Source organism: Brachypodium distachyon, chromosome 5 (genome assembly GCF_000005505.3).
Source record: "Brachypodium distachyon strain Bd21 chromosome 5, Brachypodium_distachyon_v3.0, whole genome shotgun sequence".
Taxonomy (NCBI): Eukaryota; Viridiplantae; Streptophyta; class Magnoliopsida; order Poales; family Poaceae; genus Brachypodium; species Brachypodium distachyon.
Genome location: NC_016135.3, coordinates 3,095,667 through 3,110,971, shown reverse-complemented (window position 1 = coordinate 3,110,971; position 15,305 = coordinate 3,095,667). Strand labels below are relative to the sequence as shown.

Below are 15,305 nucleotides of genomic sequence, written 5' to 3'. Positions count from 1 at the left end.
TAGACCATTTTGTAGTACTGCGCACTTGCTTCATTTATTCATAATAATCAGATCAACATGGACAGAGAGATTGAAACTGTTAAATAAAGAGACTACGTACTACTACCATCTGTCTGGTCTACTTAATTAGAGTATATCTTGGCCCCATCTCTTCATTTATATGTAACCCACCAGCAGCGACGATCCACTTCCAGTCTCCTTCTCCTTTCTTCTACTGGTCTGTCTTCATTCTGAAGCAGTACGTACTTGTGCTTTCTGTTGTATCTATATCAAAAATAAAGCACTAATTATATGTTTCCTATGCAAGTCATCTGTTCCATGCGTGAATTACAAAAGGTAACATACAAAAATTGCATCATTCAGGCACTACAAACATTTTGAGGATATGTGTTGTTGCACTTTTGCCAATACAGAGGACACATTCATAAGCAAAATACATTACAACCTAACAAGCCATAACAGCTAATTTCTTTAACAACCTCTGAAAGATCTTATATTTTGACATTTTCAGACTCAAAAGCACAATAAACATATTATGAGTGATGCCGTAGCTGAGTAGGAATACTGTGGTTCAACCAACTTAGCAAGAAAGCAATAAAAACATCTTCGAAATGACATGGGGGATTATTAATAGAAACAGTTTTTGAAGTGCATAAGATAACTGTTACCTCAACGGCTAACTCAGGCGATGCATGAAGAACTTCCTCTGCTATCTTATAACTCTATAAAGTTGAAACCCACTAAATGCAATAAATTTAGCAAGCTGCACATGCAGCCTATCCACATCATCGTCCACGTCAGCATTTTCCCCATCTTCTATTCACCGCTCTGTTCCCGCGTTACGTGTTAGGACTAATCTTGTGTAGTTGAGTCAAGGTAGGATCCGTAGTGTGTTACGGTGTTGGTTTCCTAGTTTGAGTTGTTGATTAGAGCTCCAGTCCGAGTAGGTCTAGCCTTTAGGCAGCGGGGTTGTGTATATACACACACCTGGTCATAGAGTTTGTAACGTGGGATTTGAGCGTGAGATATTTGAGAAAGAAATAAAGAGAAAAATAGAGGACACGATATGCGCCCTTGGCCAAATAATTGTGTGATCGTTTGTGCGTGCGTCTTCATGTGATTGATCTTTGGGAAAATCCAACATTTGGTATCAGAGCGAGGTCAAGATTTGAAGACGCGCTTGCCCCAGGGAGACGATGTGCTAGCGCCTCAGGGCAGGCAACGGCGACGGAGCGGCGTCCGTGGATTAGAGTGGGTGATTGGCGAGGGAGTGGTGTCCAATCGGAGAAGGCAATCGGCGGCTCCTTGACGGAGCAACGTGCGGCGGATTGGATCGAGTTGTCGTTGTGGTGGGCCGATCTTCTAGTGACGGGAGATCATAGTACTGATTGGCGGAAAGTACTCCGCATCAGGACAAACTGTCGTTGGCAAGCTCGTTGAGGAGTTATGTGTTTGAGCGTCAGCGTCCGTGAGTCATGGTTGTGTCCAAGTGCTCGTCTGTGTGGGGCTCTGTTGCAGTGGAGGTGCGTCACGGTCGAAGGTTGTCCGATATGGTGTGTCATCGGAGCAAAGATCGACGTGCGTGCAGACAAGGTGGCATGTGGTCATCTGCGTGTCTCGACGAGAAGATCAAGCTTGGCGTGTAGTGGGACCATGACCAGTTTAGTTGAGTTCCTGCGTGAGATTAATGGCGTGTCTAATCTGCACGTAGCACGCGAGATGTGTCCGCGTGGGCTGGTAGTCCGGATCATGCGTTGAGTTGAGTCGACGAGTCGTGAAGCTGAAGAGAGAGCCAAAAGCAGGAGGAGCGCGGAAGACAACAACTTCAAGATTAGGGGGAGATTGTTAGGACTAATCTTGTGTAGTTGAGTCAAGGTAGGATCCGTAGTGTGTTACGGTGTTGGTTTCCTAGTTTGAGTTGTTGATTAGAATTCCAGTCCGAGTAGGTCTAGCCTTTAGGCAGCGGGGTTGTGTATATATACACACACCTGGTCATAGAGTTTGTAACGTGGGATTTGAGCGTGAGATATTTGAGAAAGAAATAAAGAGAAAAATAGAGGACACGATACGCTCCCTTGGCCAAATAATTGTGTGATCGTTTGTGCGTGTGCGTCTTCATGTGATTGATCTTTGGGCAAATCCAACATTACGTTCCCGTGTTGCGCCGCCAGCGAACCGTGCGCCGGTCGTGTCGCGTTCTACCCACAGGCCACAGCAGGCACCTAGGCCATGTTCCCAGCCCATCAGCAGTCTCCAGGGACCTGTGCAGCCGGAGGAAAAAATTCGATCGATGACTCCATGTGCCCCGTGCTTCCCTTTGCCTTGATCTGCCTCGAGCTTGGCCCTGATATGGAAGAACAAACTTTCTGTCCGTTCCCCTTCATCTTCCACTTCCACTGCCCGCTACCATTCAATACAAATCGTCAGCCTCCTCTGCTTCCTCTTCTTCCTCCTCCTATATCTCCAGCAATTTCAGTAGTTGCCGCTAGCCCAAGTGCCCATCTCGGCTCATCTTCTTCTTTCTTGGTCGTTGCCCAACTATTCGAGCTTTAGGGCATGGTTACCGATGTAGATCGGCATTCAGATTTTATGGTTTCCGTCCAGAATTCGCCGTACGATTCGCGACCAGGCTACGAACCAATCGGCACCGCGGTCGTCGACCAGGAAGAGAAGGAGCGCATGGAGGTCTTCGCCGCGGATGAGCGGAGTGCAGCCTGCGCGCCGCCATGCTGGGAGTGGCCGGTGTGCGGTGCCAGCAGAGGGCGAAGAAATGGAGCCCCCTGCCCAAGTATCCCGTACTTTGCTTGAAAACCATAACTGCGCCGCCGGCTGGCATCCCAAATCCTCCATCACACATCAGGGAATGGAAGATTATTGATGAAGTACCTAATTTATTATCTTTATGATCAAAAGGAGGAGGAATGAATGAAGGTACAGGAGTTCTTTCTTAATCTATGAAGCTGATGCCTAATGGCATGATGCCTACCAATTGTTCGTCGAAAAGACAAACAAGAAGTTTAATCAGTGTACCTTTATCACTTAGCCTGAATTTCGGGGGGCAGACATAGTCTGTTTACTTTACCAATTAAGCTTTCCCACTATAATATCAGTTTGCTGGTATGATGCTTCTGCAATGTAATCATTGATACCCCATTACATTGATCTAATTTTTTTACTGCGCCCTTTCTACATCTATTAGTATGCAATTTGCTTCCAGCATGTAATATATACAAGCTTTATCTTTCTCATAGCTATATTAGAGCTGAAATTTCAAAGCCATTGACGGTCTTCCTTTGCCGAGCGTATGATATATACGAAAGCAACTTTTTCTCTGTTAATAGTTTGATAGGTTATTGTTAATTGTCCGAATAACTGATCTTGATTTTGTATTTAAAACCAACTTTTGCTGCCTGCTGTATTTTGCCCATTTGGAGAAGCCGAGAAGCTGGTATGATAATTAAGTTATCGTCATCACCATTTGCGATGCGACTTTTCATCTATATAATTTTTTTTATTTGTTTGCTTCAGGAATTGGAATAGTGCCATGTTCTTTCTTATCTACCTTCTCTTACACACATTTGTGAGTTCAGTGCTTTGAAGGGAGGCCAATACTTTCGATAATAAGTTCTTGCTTGCAAGTACGTCGGTTTAATGTTCTCATCTTATAATTTCTCCACACACCATCAGTTTCCTATACAGTGAACACTTGGTAGTGAGTCCACACGCAATTAAAATTTATAGTCGCTGATTGTGATCATGTTTGTGCTGGCAAAGGTAACCTATTATCTTTTGTTTGGAGATGCTTCTCCAAAATATAGTTGTTCAATGCAGTTTGATGTTGTAAGAGCTTTCATGCTTCATAGCCAAAACATGTTTTAGTTAGCTCCGTTATAATACATAGGTTACTGTTATTATTAACGTTATTCCATTCTACTGTAATATGCAGTTCCAATGTTAATAAGGTTATTTATTGTTAGTGCAATTCCAAAATCTGGTGACTGTTTGGTATTGATTGTGATTTTCCACGGGAGCTGTCTTTTTAGAGATAATAACAAAGCCTACAAAGGGCTTCCGTGGTTGAACTAAGTCTAATTGTAACCTTGATGCATAATTCCTAATCCATTTTTTTAATTTGATGTAGTATTACTTTAATTGTACTCGAAACTCCTCATACCTAAGACTATTTTTTGTGTGCCTATATCAATCCATTAGACACTTAGCAGAATGTTCTCTTTTTAGCTAATCACAGTTTTACTTTGTTTGTTTTATTCTTAGTTTATAAAGATATGTCTTAACAATTCCGCAGCAACGCGCGGGGTATTACCTAATTGATAAAGAAGTGGGAGCCTGTGAGTGAACATTCATACTGTTGGGTTTGCCCAAAGATCAGTCACACGAAGACGCACACGATCGGGAATTTATTTGGTCAGAGGCATTTCTTCTCAATATCTCAAATCCCCACGTTACAAAAGCTGACCTTGGTGCATCTATATATACACCCAAAATCACCTAATCCTAATACGACTGGGACTTAATGTGCAAAACTAATTACACTCATGCTAGTGCTACTACTCGAACTCAGAACTGACCGGTGCTAAACGGACCCATACAACAAGATTATTCTAACACATACCCTAAGGATTTGACAAAACAAGTAAAACAAAAACAGGCATGTTGTGTATATGTATATCTACTGCCCTTGCCCCTAAAGTGCTGCAGGCGCCTCTCTTGCATATCTTCCAGCCCTCCACGGCTCCACCCTTCATGCCCATGGACAGGACCATGGATCTTGGTTGCCCTGCAACACCAAGACTATTAGCACATACATATCACCATCACAATAATCACCATAGATTCCCACCAAATCACCTGCCGTGAAGGCTGTTCTCTAGCTAGAACAACGCGTTTTGCAGCCACTGAAATCTGACTGGTCTGAAAAGCTTTCCGCTGTTTACCACAAACTGTACAGCCTCTATCCTACAGCACAATTCTTGGTAGTATTCAGTAAAAACTGGTGTGATTACATATCTTGTATACAGCAAGCTGAAATTAGTTTGCACGAATAAGTAGAGTAATTACCAGCGGTAATTAAATAATCACATCATGCTCTCGAAATAGTTGTGCTAGAAAGTAGGAAGAATGCATGTTCCATGAATAGATAAGACCATAGTTCTGACGCGCTGTTTGAGTTTATGGAAAATATTGGCAAATGCTTTTAGTTTGAGATTACAAATAGATCCATGAAATCTACTATCAGTATGGAAATAAATAAATGAGACATACATGTACACAATAGCCTAAATTTCATAACAGGTCATATATGCAGATCGTCTTGCAAACAGGAAAGCGATCCTATTTCTAATGGAACGAAAAGATAAATATCACCCATCATAAAAGCATCCGAGAAAAATTGTGATCCTGTTGGCGGAAGATAAAACATAGATGCAAGGATAGTTCTCACAACCAATAACCATGACCCTAAATAAAAGGCCGAGTCTTTTACTTTCTAAAGAACAAGCCTCGTTATTTTGTCAAATAATACTAAAACATTATGATAAGACTAAAAACAACAGGATTGTTCAAATATAATAGTCTAGAAGTCAAGAACAAAGAGGTTAGTATCTACAAACATTTCCATTACTTTTTCAGATGCAGAAAGAAAATACACAGACATCATAATAATTTGCACAAAAATAGCTAACAGAGCCCAAGCAAGCAAGCAACAACAAAGGGCAGTGGACTTTTACCTTTCTCCGTTATTCTGATTTAGGATCATTACTCAAGCTTTAGTCATTCTGATTAGGGGTCATTACTCATTAGATTAGACTAAAACTATTGTGACAGACTACTATAGTTTCTTTGCCTGAACTCCAATTTCTAACTAACAAATCATTAAGTGTATCATGATCTCGTTGGAATGTTGGCAAAGAAAAATATCACAAAATAATTAGACATCACCGAGGTTAAATCATAAATATAGAAAATGGCAATGAGAATGCTTAGACAAAAATTATATTTTCTTGCTAGCACTTCATCAGCTACCTGCTGTAGCTTCTTGAGGACTGGTCGGGAAGAACATCAACCCAAATCCAATCACAAAAAGGCCATAGCATCCAAGTGACACTACCAAGTAGATGGGAACCTACAAAACCAAAAGCCGGTAGCAAATATGTTAATCGAACTGCAGTGCCTTTTTCAAGAAATTACTGCACACGTCGCGGAAGAAGTGGAAGAACAAAATGTGAAGTATATTTGCATGACGATAGGATGTTGCAGACCTCGTTTGTCGGATTCCTCGTCGGAGTCAAGGCTGCTGATTGACTCCATGATTTCGCGAGTTGCCTCCATGAAGCTGAAACGTGCCGCCGTGCCGGAGGGCTGGTCCGACGCGTCTGTGTCGCCGGCCGCTGCACCGTCTCCGTGTCCTCGCGCCTCTGTGCCGTCGGCCGTCTGTTCGATGCCGTGGCCGCTACGCCCAAGCCAGGGCCCCAAACTGCCGCGCGATCGCCGTGGCCGAGCGCGTCGGAGGCACCGGCCGCCGCTCGGACTTGCCGCGCGACCACCGTGGCCGACCGCGTCCGAGGCACCGGCCGTCGGTCTGACGCTGTCTGCCGCGCCAACTCTGTATTCGAGCGCGTCTCAGGCTCCGGCCCCCTTCGATCCAGTACTGCTTCGATCTACGGTGTCCCTCTTTTCCCCTATTGCTGTTGCGCTTGGATCTGGATGACGTGGAACAGAGGGAAGATGAAGGATTCACGGGACAGAAATGCACTCGTGAAACTTTCACGAGGAGCAGGAACAGGAGACCCTGGTAGCCGGCGAGAAGGCGAGATTGGGAAGCGGCCATCCAGCCGCCACGCCCCGCGTCTGCTCTCACGCGCCGCCGCTGACTGCTCCTTCCCCAGCCGCCGCCGCCGCATAGGCTCGTCCAGCTGGCTGCCGGGCGCCGCAATCCCAGTGCAGCCGCTCGCCAATCGCCACCGGCCGCAATCCCAGGCAGAATATTATTCTGCACCCCGCACGCCTGATGCATCCGCCCACCCAGTTTCCTTGCATGCGACGTAATAAAGTTACATTGGGTGTTTCAGACTATAGTTAGCACCGAGCGCGCCCCCCGCGCGGTGAGCTTTAGTTTGTTTGCATGCGACATAAGTTTACGTCCCATGCAGTTTCTGACGGTTGGAATTTTGTTTTTTTTTACGTTTGCATGTAACGTAATTTTATGTTAGGTGCAGCTTCAGAATACTATTCTCACCACGCAGGCCTAACTATAAGATTTCATTTGTGCGACGTAAATTTATGTTAGATGCAGTTGCCGCATGACTAAGTCCCACGATCCGCCGTTGCTGCGCACAAAATCGAGCTGGCTGGCGAACTTGGTAAATTATTGCCCGACATAATTAATATTATACAACCTGATTGTACACATTACAGCTAGATTCTTAAAATCACATCAAATATATCTTATATCGTGGAAGTTTGTCCTACTGTATAAAAGAAAACGTGAATGAATTACAGAAGGTAAAATATGGTGGGCTTGTGAGTACTTCACGAAGTTCAGAAAGCAAAACAAAACAAAGAGGTATATGCATCTTGAGACTAGCTATGCAGAGTGCTACGGAAGAAGATGCACATCACACTCGTGAACACCCTGCCGGCAAGCTTGAAGTCTAACAATCCCCTTGGTGGCTGCTGAGGTGTGCCTTCCCGCGGCGCATGGGTCGCTGCTGAAGCTGAACTGGGTTCTTGCAAAATTTTGCCTGGCTTTGAACCTTGAGTACGTAGTGCACACCTTGTGAGGCTAAAAGGAGAAATCAAGGTAAGTAAATTTAAACAATTTCGAAAGGGCAGTTGATCATGTACCATGGCAAAAAAAAATGTGCGTGTACATTCAGTGAGCATGCATTCAGTATACAAAACTTGTATGTGCTGAAGACAAATCGAGGAATTCAATGTTTTAACTGAAGCAAACTGCTGAATGTTCACAATACGTGTAATTATACTAATGACTTCATATTTCACACTAGCTGTTTAAAGATATAAACTACTACATTGATTAATTAGCTCTTCAAGAAGTCAAGAGAACCACCAAACTAGTTATCATTGTCACTACATCCTGCTAGGAGCTACAAGTGTTACCAAATAAAGTTGATTAGACTTTGTTCAGTTTTTTTGTCTAAATACCAAGGTGTTATCAAATGTATAGTTTAGAAGTGATAAACTCTCTCAACCATTTAGTTTTCACAAATGGACAACCAATCACCGCCACTGAAGAAGGTACTGGCCCATTGTGTAACACGATCCTTCAGGTATCGTGGGTTCAGATCCATGAACCTTGTATACAGGTAGCCGTTGACCACCTCATAAAGTACAATCCACAGCAAAAAAAATCTAGACCAGCAAAAAAATACAATACCCAACTCATCAATAAAGGAGTGTTTTGCTGTCAAAAAAAAAGTGAACACTTTGCCTTGATGAAACACAGCAATATAATTAGGTGTGTTGCCCTCAACTTGGTATATGTGTAGCTTTAGGTGTGTTGTTTATTCTTTCCTCAGAACGCACTAGCCTAAGTAACACTTACTTGGTTTAGGCAGTTGAGCCATTTTGACTTTTAAGTAGCCACGTATTACAAGGGACAGTTAGGTTATAAAATACTGCAACCTAACAGCTTCATCAACCTATGCTGCCTATACTTCTGCAACTAAAGATGAAGAAAATACCATTAGTGAATAAAAAGGTTGATATGCATGACGAAATGTACCAGGGTTCGGATTTTTCAAAGATTCTTCTTCAACCAATGACCATACTTTCTCCAAGCTTTGCACTTTGTCTTCCAATAATTTCTGTTATGTGTAAGGGGAAATAGTCACCAACGACAGAATATGTGTTCTAGATCCACAAAAGATACTATGAAATATCATACCAACTCTCCCTTCTTCTCTTCCAAGTCTTTTGACTTGAGATTAATTAATCAAATGATTCAGCTTCTAGCAGAGCATTTCTAGTAGCTTCAGAAGTAGTTGCTGATGCTTTATGTTGAGTAGCATGTTGCTCCTTGCTAACTCGTCAACCTTCGCCTTTAAATCCAGCTCTCTAATTTCCATTTCCTGCAAACATCACATTCTATTAAGGTTTTGTAAGAGTTCCTATTAGAAGGAATTTGGACGACCTTAGAAAAACAGAAGATCAAGGAACTTATGTTACAAAAGCAGAATGAGACAACTTGCTCTAAGTACATGTAAAGTAACATAAAACAAAGAAAACAATATGGCATTATAAATAAAATCTGAACATCGAACAAGCAAACACGGCATATTTCAACAGAAATCATCGGAAATTATTGAGGCCAAGTTAGCAAATAAAATTATACACAACAACAGAACAAAGCTATTTCTTTGACAATGTAATAAGACCAGTAAACTAGAATACATGAACCTAATAAAATATAGAATATATGAACCTGAAAGAAATGTAAGCAGTATAGTTCAACAAAAAAACTGCATCATAAAATTACCTCGGAAGGTTTGGGACCAGCAACTGAGGATTTGGACTTCTTAACCTTCTGAACAGGAGTTTTGGGAGGCTTGGAGGAACTCGCCGGTGGTTTTGGAGGACCTTGAACAAAATCATCATCATCATTAACCACCCCCAAATCTGCTATTGTCTCCTTCCTCTTTCTAGGGTTATTTGATGCCCGTGGTGGAACCTGCCGAAGAGGCGGGGAGAAAGAGACTGCAGTCTCACGAGCATTGGGCAGCACTGTAGCATCACTGGCCGCAGAATGAGCTTCAAGATGTAACCAAAGACCACCTTCCGATGCACCCTGAGAGTCATCAAAATATAACGTAGCTGGAACCTGGCTCCCTTGTATACAGATTTTTTTTTTACTTTATCGGGAGTTTTACCTGTAACCCTCATTGTGCTGAAATTATGTTGCATGCGGTAATTACACTAGATCAAGTCGGACGTTGTTTGAGCGGAAATTGATCTCACGCCCGAATCATGAATTAGGAAAAATATGAATTTGGGAGGAAATAATGCACAATATGCAAGTCATTTGTTCCATGCGTGAATTACAAAAGCTAACAAGCCATGAATCATTCAAGCGCTGCAAACATGTTGAGGATATGTTTTGTTGCACAACTGCCAATGCAAAGGACACATTCATAAGCAATATGCATTACATGTACGAGGAGACTAAAAAAATAAATAATCGGCTATACAAACATGTGCTAACTTAGTTTCTAGGGAGAGGATGCACAACCAGAGCTTCAAAACAAGTTTGCCACATGTGGGTTATCATGGGCCTGAACTCTACAGAGAATTGGGCAAAGGCCTGATTTTGTTCAAATCATGGAAGATGAGGTAGCAGAGATCTTCGGCTCTATGCTGATTCTCCTTTGACTGCAGTACACAAACTTTCAATGAGAATTTGCAAAAATGAAAGATTAATGCCATATATGGAATTTAGTAGAGTGACTTAAAATACCGGTTCATTTGTTGTCAAAAATAAGCTTGTAGATGTCAAGTTTATGGCATGGAACATGTCCTACAGTAAGCTATGTCAAACCATCCTAGATAAGTTTAGGTAAGCTATATAAAAACCTTTGCAGAAACAAAAATAAATTAACTATAAAAGCACTACCTGCTAATGTATGCACGAGTGTTTTGTTCTGAATTGAACTAGTGCTGAAGCATATGCTAGAGTTGAGAAGTTACAATGATTTAGCTGATCTGGCTAGCCTAACAATGAGGTGATGGTTGATATATGAATTATTGACTTGCAGGACTGTAAATGTTTGAGTTAAACTTGATCATATTCACTTGAAGAATCAGTGAAGTGCCTAATACTATATATTTTTCAGCAGCATACCTCTGAAAATACATAAAAGAACACTTGGACCTTAAGACTGCTGTAGGATTGCTCTGTTCAGTAGTGTCTGGTGAAAGCAAGGGTACAGAACTGAGATAAGATGAATTTATGCTACGGAATAGATTATTTCAAATTAGTAATGAGCATTAATTCACTTTACTATATGCCAAATAAAGTATGTTGTAGCATATCCTGGGATTGCAATCAAATGATATAGGGGGCCAGGTATGAACCTATTTTTGGTGAGCAAGATGTAAGCGGGACACTAGTATGTCAATAGGAGATTAACAGGGCCGCTATGCTTAGGTATATAGCAAGGGAAAATTAAATAAAAGTGAGGACTAGCCATCGACATCCAGTTCCAAAGGTAAAAAGTAGTTGGTGTAGCTGGTTCAAGATGGCATTTTAGATAGTTCTTCTTCTGATCTATTTGTCAGACCAAAGAACAAAGTAGTGTATAATCTGAAACTCAATTTTGAAGGCAAAACACAACAGTTCTGTTCTTCCATAAGGCCTCTACGGCAGGCAGACCAAGGACTGTTTCAAGTAGTGGCCCAACAACAATAGACTAGTTTTATCCGCAAAAAAAAAAACCAATAGACGAGCTTCAGAACCAGAGTTCAGATGGATGCATGTAATTTTTGTTTTCATAACACACAGCATATATCAAATAGCACAGAGGGGGGTCACCTAGAGGCATTTGAACTGAAGAATTAGTGTCATAACCCTCATAGGACTATGATTTCGAATTTCTACTTAAGTCATTGTATATTCTTTGCAATTTCATCATGTGAGCTTCATATTCTTATGCTTTGGCCCTCCCTAATAAATCATCCTTTTATTCTGGCCCTCCCTATATCATTTTCCTGCCTCCGCCCCTGCACATAGTCCATTTGTTTTAAACCACTAATGCTCAGTTCCTAGTAATTAAATGTGATAAGCCCGCGGTGACTTTCTGCATGCGCTTCCATCTAAAAAATTGACACCAAAATAAAATGCAATGAAGTTTGCTCAAAACTGTACCTTCAAGGATGTTGAGTATCGATTTTCCACCCATCCATCACCTTCCTTGGCAACATGGTGCTGAGAACAATCCTGCATACACATAATTCATGCAAATCAGCTGCAATGGTACTCTCCTCAGTTAACAAGTGCCCTAAAAGTACATGCTGGCAGAACATAACAAAAATAAAAAACAGAGGAACAGAGCTGGACCTTGTTGGTGAAGGGGACGAGGTGGCCGAGCACGTTCTCGGTCTAAGAGGACGCTTACCAACGAATCCAATGTGCTGCCCACGCCCAATGCTGGATCAACCTGATCAGTGTTTCAATAAAATACTTCTGTAGAAAATAAAATCTTGTAACATTGGTCAGAGTTTCAAGCTTGCAGAGAAGGATGTAAAGAACAAACCTGCAGTATACCCAGAAAAAAAACACTCTCACGAGCATTCCATCGAACAGGTGCAAGCCAACTTGATCCAACATGATATTTCTCATGGTTGATGCAATCAACTACGCCAGTTGTGATAGCATCAACAAATTTTAATCACAAACAAGGAAAAATACGAGCATACAGAAAACAAAAGTCCATCGATTCATCCAGGAAGCATTCGGCGGGGCAGGCGGCAAGTACAGGCACAGCAAGGTGGCGACCGAGCCGGAGGTACCTTGTCGGGTACCGGGGAGGTTGGGCATAGTAAAAAAAAAATAGATACAGATAGTAAAAATGAAGCAACAGAAATAATAAGAGGAAAGATAATTCTTAATAGTCTACCAAACCACGGCCAGAATTTGGGACATAAGCATTCACCAAGTGGAAATAATCAAACTCCAAAGTAATAACCCTTCCCTCCTGAACATGTTCTGCTAAGCCAATTTCGTATTGTCATAGATTAGTTTTACCTATGAGGGCAATGGAAACACAGCCGAAATTACAGTAAAAAAAAAAGAAACACATCCCAAATCATGCCATTGTCTACTTTGCACTGATTGCTACATTGTGCCAAACAATTATGCAAGAGTGAAATAATCCAGAGTCAAAATCAAATTCTTATACGGGAATTGGGATCATTTTACCAATGAACTGGGATGAAATCGTGTGTTCTTTAGAGAGATTGAGAGGATCAGAGAAATAAAAGGTCCAAACGTTACCCTGTCTTCGAGAAAGTAATTTAGACATGATTTTGGTAGCATCAAGAACACATATCCAAGAGCTAGGATACGATACAAAATATTCAAGAGCGGCAAGGCACAATATCTTTCATAGCGCCAGATTTCAATTCACTAATTGCATCCTCAAGTCTCTCCTCATACTAAACTGCACCAAGCAAATAAAGCTTAGAAATCTTGGTCTCACTCAAAATACATTATGGAAAAACTGCAGGGAACATGGTATAGTACCAAAATATTCATCAGTTTTTTCGGGGTTCTTCAGGCAAGGAGATATGATGCAGTAATCACGGTTGACATGTGGGGTCTATAAAAGAAACAAATACTTCAGTTAATATCATTCGGAACTTAACTAACATGCTAATAAAGTAATGAGTGATGTAATCTGACAAGGTTTCTTTCATACACACAAGATAAGACAGTTAAAGAGACATATAGTTGCAATTACAAAAGGCAAAGATTTGGACAACTAGTATCAACGCAAATACCTCAAAAAGGCACCATCCGGCTGGTATTTCCAAAAAAATTAAACACACAGGAGCTAGCTCCTCCTCAACTGGACAATTTTAGACTTGAAGCTTCTAATCCTGAAATAATTGAATCAATAAAACTTGTGCTGAACCTAACGAATAATTCTGTTCTTTAGTGCCCATGCAGTCTGTGGACAATAGTGCAGATGAAGACATGTACATCTGAATTCAGAATTCAGTTAATCCATAGGATTCTAATCCTGAATAAAGAAATTGACAGGCTTATATAGGTACTATTCTTGACTCAAATTTGCCTAAATAAGGATGTATCTATTCTTAAAAAAATGTCTAGATACATGTAATATTTCGACAACAATTTAGGATCGGAGGGAGTACATAGTAATTGATCGAAAGAATCAGCCGTGTTTCAGGATTAGAAGCTTCAAGTCTAACATTTGATATTGAATTGAATATTGGTATCTTCATGAGAATCAGGAAACAGTGGAAGAAGTTTCAACGAAATTAACATGTAGTCAGTACCTGAACGGCAACCTGAGAAGATAAATTGCAAGGCGCTAGATTTCGCGGCCATGTGCTAGCGTTGTGGCCGCAGCAGGACGCCCATGCAATTTAAGTTGACCAGATTCGGTACCAATACAAGGTGGCTACTAAAATAGATTAAAGACCTTGATTAGCACACGGGAAACACAGCAGGGAAGAAGGTAAAGAGCTGGACCTTCAGGGCTAACCCCACCTGCCGCAAAACCAGCAGTTCCACGGACACAGCCACCCGCCGTTCGCCAGGCTTACTTGCCGATGCCATCCGCAGCGCCGCACGCAGCCACCACCTGCCGCGTTGCCCGACACCGCCGCAACCCACAGATCTGCCGCTGCCGAGGCCAGATGCGGACCACGCCGCCAAGGACACCCGCCAATCACACCGGCCGGAAGATGTGATGCCCCACGCCGACGCCCACTGCCGAATCCCCGCACGAAGAGGCCAGAGGGGGGTGAACAGGCGACTAACGAATTTAACTTCTTCTTTTTTTCTCGAAAGATACGAACCATTCGTCCCAGAGTTTACTAAATTCACTAAAGATAATGCAACCTTAGTACGAAGTGCAATAGCTGAAGCAAAAGATTGACAAAAAAATACAACAAGTAAGTAAGGGGCAAGAATGATACCATACGGGAAGACGAAAATTTCACCGGAATTCCACCTATTGGGATCGGTGTACGTCTCTGGAGGAGTGCTCTACCACAAAACTAAACACGTCACAAAGGTTCATTCTATTCTCCAACTCACCACACCACAAAGGTGGGATGAGCTCTCACAACACAACAAAGACGAGATGACTTCCACTGATAGCTTCCTTGAAGGCGAACGCCGAACATTTACAAATAAGGAGAAAGGCACAAATCCACAACTAAATTGAAAACTCTTTCCCAAATCCTCAAGCACCTCCTCACAAGATTGGAGTGTTTGAAGAGACACCTTCCGACTAGAGATCCCAAAATCCCAAGAGTAACAAAATCCACCAAGAAAAATGAGGGGAATCAACTTTTGATTTGGTGAAACCCTACGTCGACCTCTTTTCAATCCTTCCTCAAAGTATTAGCTAGGGGGAAGCACTAAGGACAGAGATCTCGAGATTTGAAGCTCTCGAGGTGAAGAATGCTTGCAGGAATGGAGCTTAGAACCGTTGGGGACGAAGACCCTCTTTTATAGGGATCCCCGATTTCTGCCCGTTATGTGCAATTTCTGCACAGAGCGGTACTACCGGGAGCGG

General features: G+C 42.0%; 1 long non-coding RNA gene across 16 annotated transcripts; it reads right to left on the bottom strand.

The window, feature by feature from the left end:
* Positions 1-7,422: 7,422 nt before the first annotated feature.
* Positions 7,423-14,715, bottom strand: LOC100822504. Of its 16 annotated transcripts, none has more exons than XR_002961072.1 (12): positions 14,701-14,715; positions 14,270-14,607; positions 14,056-14,183; positions 13,534-13,632; positions 12,288-13,352; positions 12,092-12,191; positions 11,900-11,971; positions 10,877-10,943; positions 9,518-10,407; positions 8,927-9,110; positions 8,765-8,846; positions 7,423-7,801 (listed from the first exon to the last, which is right to left on the bottom strand). It is a non-coding gene; the product is annotated as an uncharacterized LOC100822504 (long non-coding RNA). The 16 variants fall into 16 exon arrangements; XR_002961073.1 differs by having other exon boundaries at positions 14,270-14,598; XR_002961087.1 differs by lacking the exon at positions 14,701-14,715 and adding an exon at positions 10,493-10,562 and having other exon boundaries at positions 14,270-14,608.
* Between the last annotated feature and the right edge of the window lie 590 nt (positions 14,716-15,305).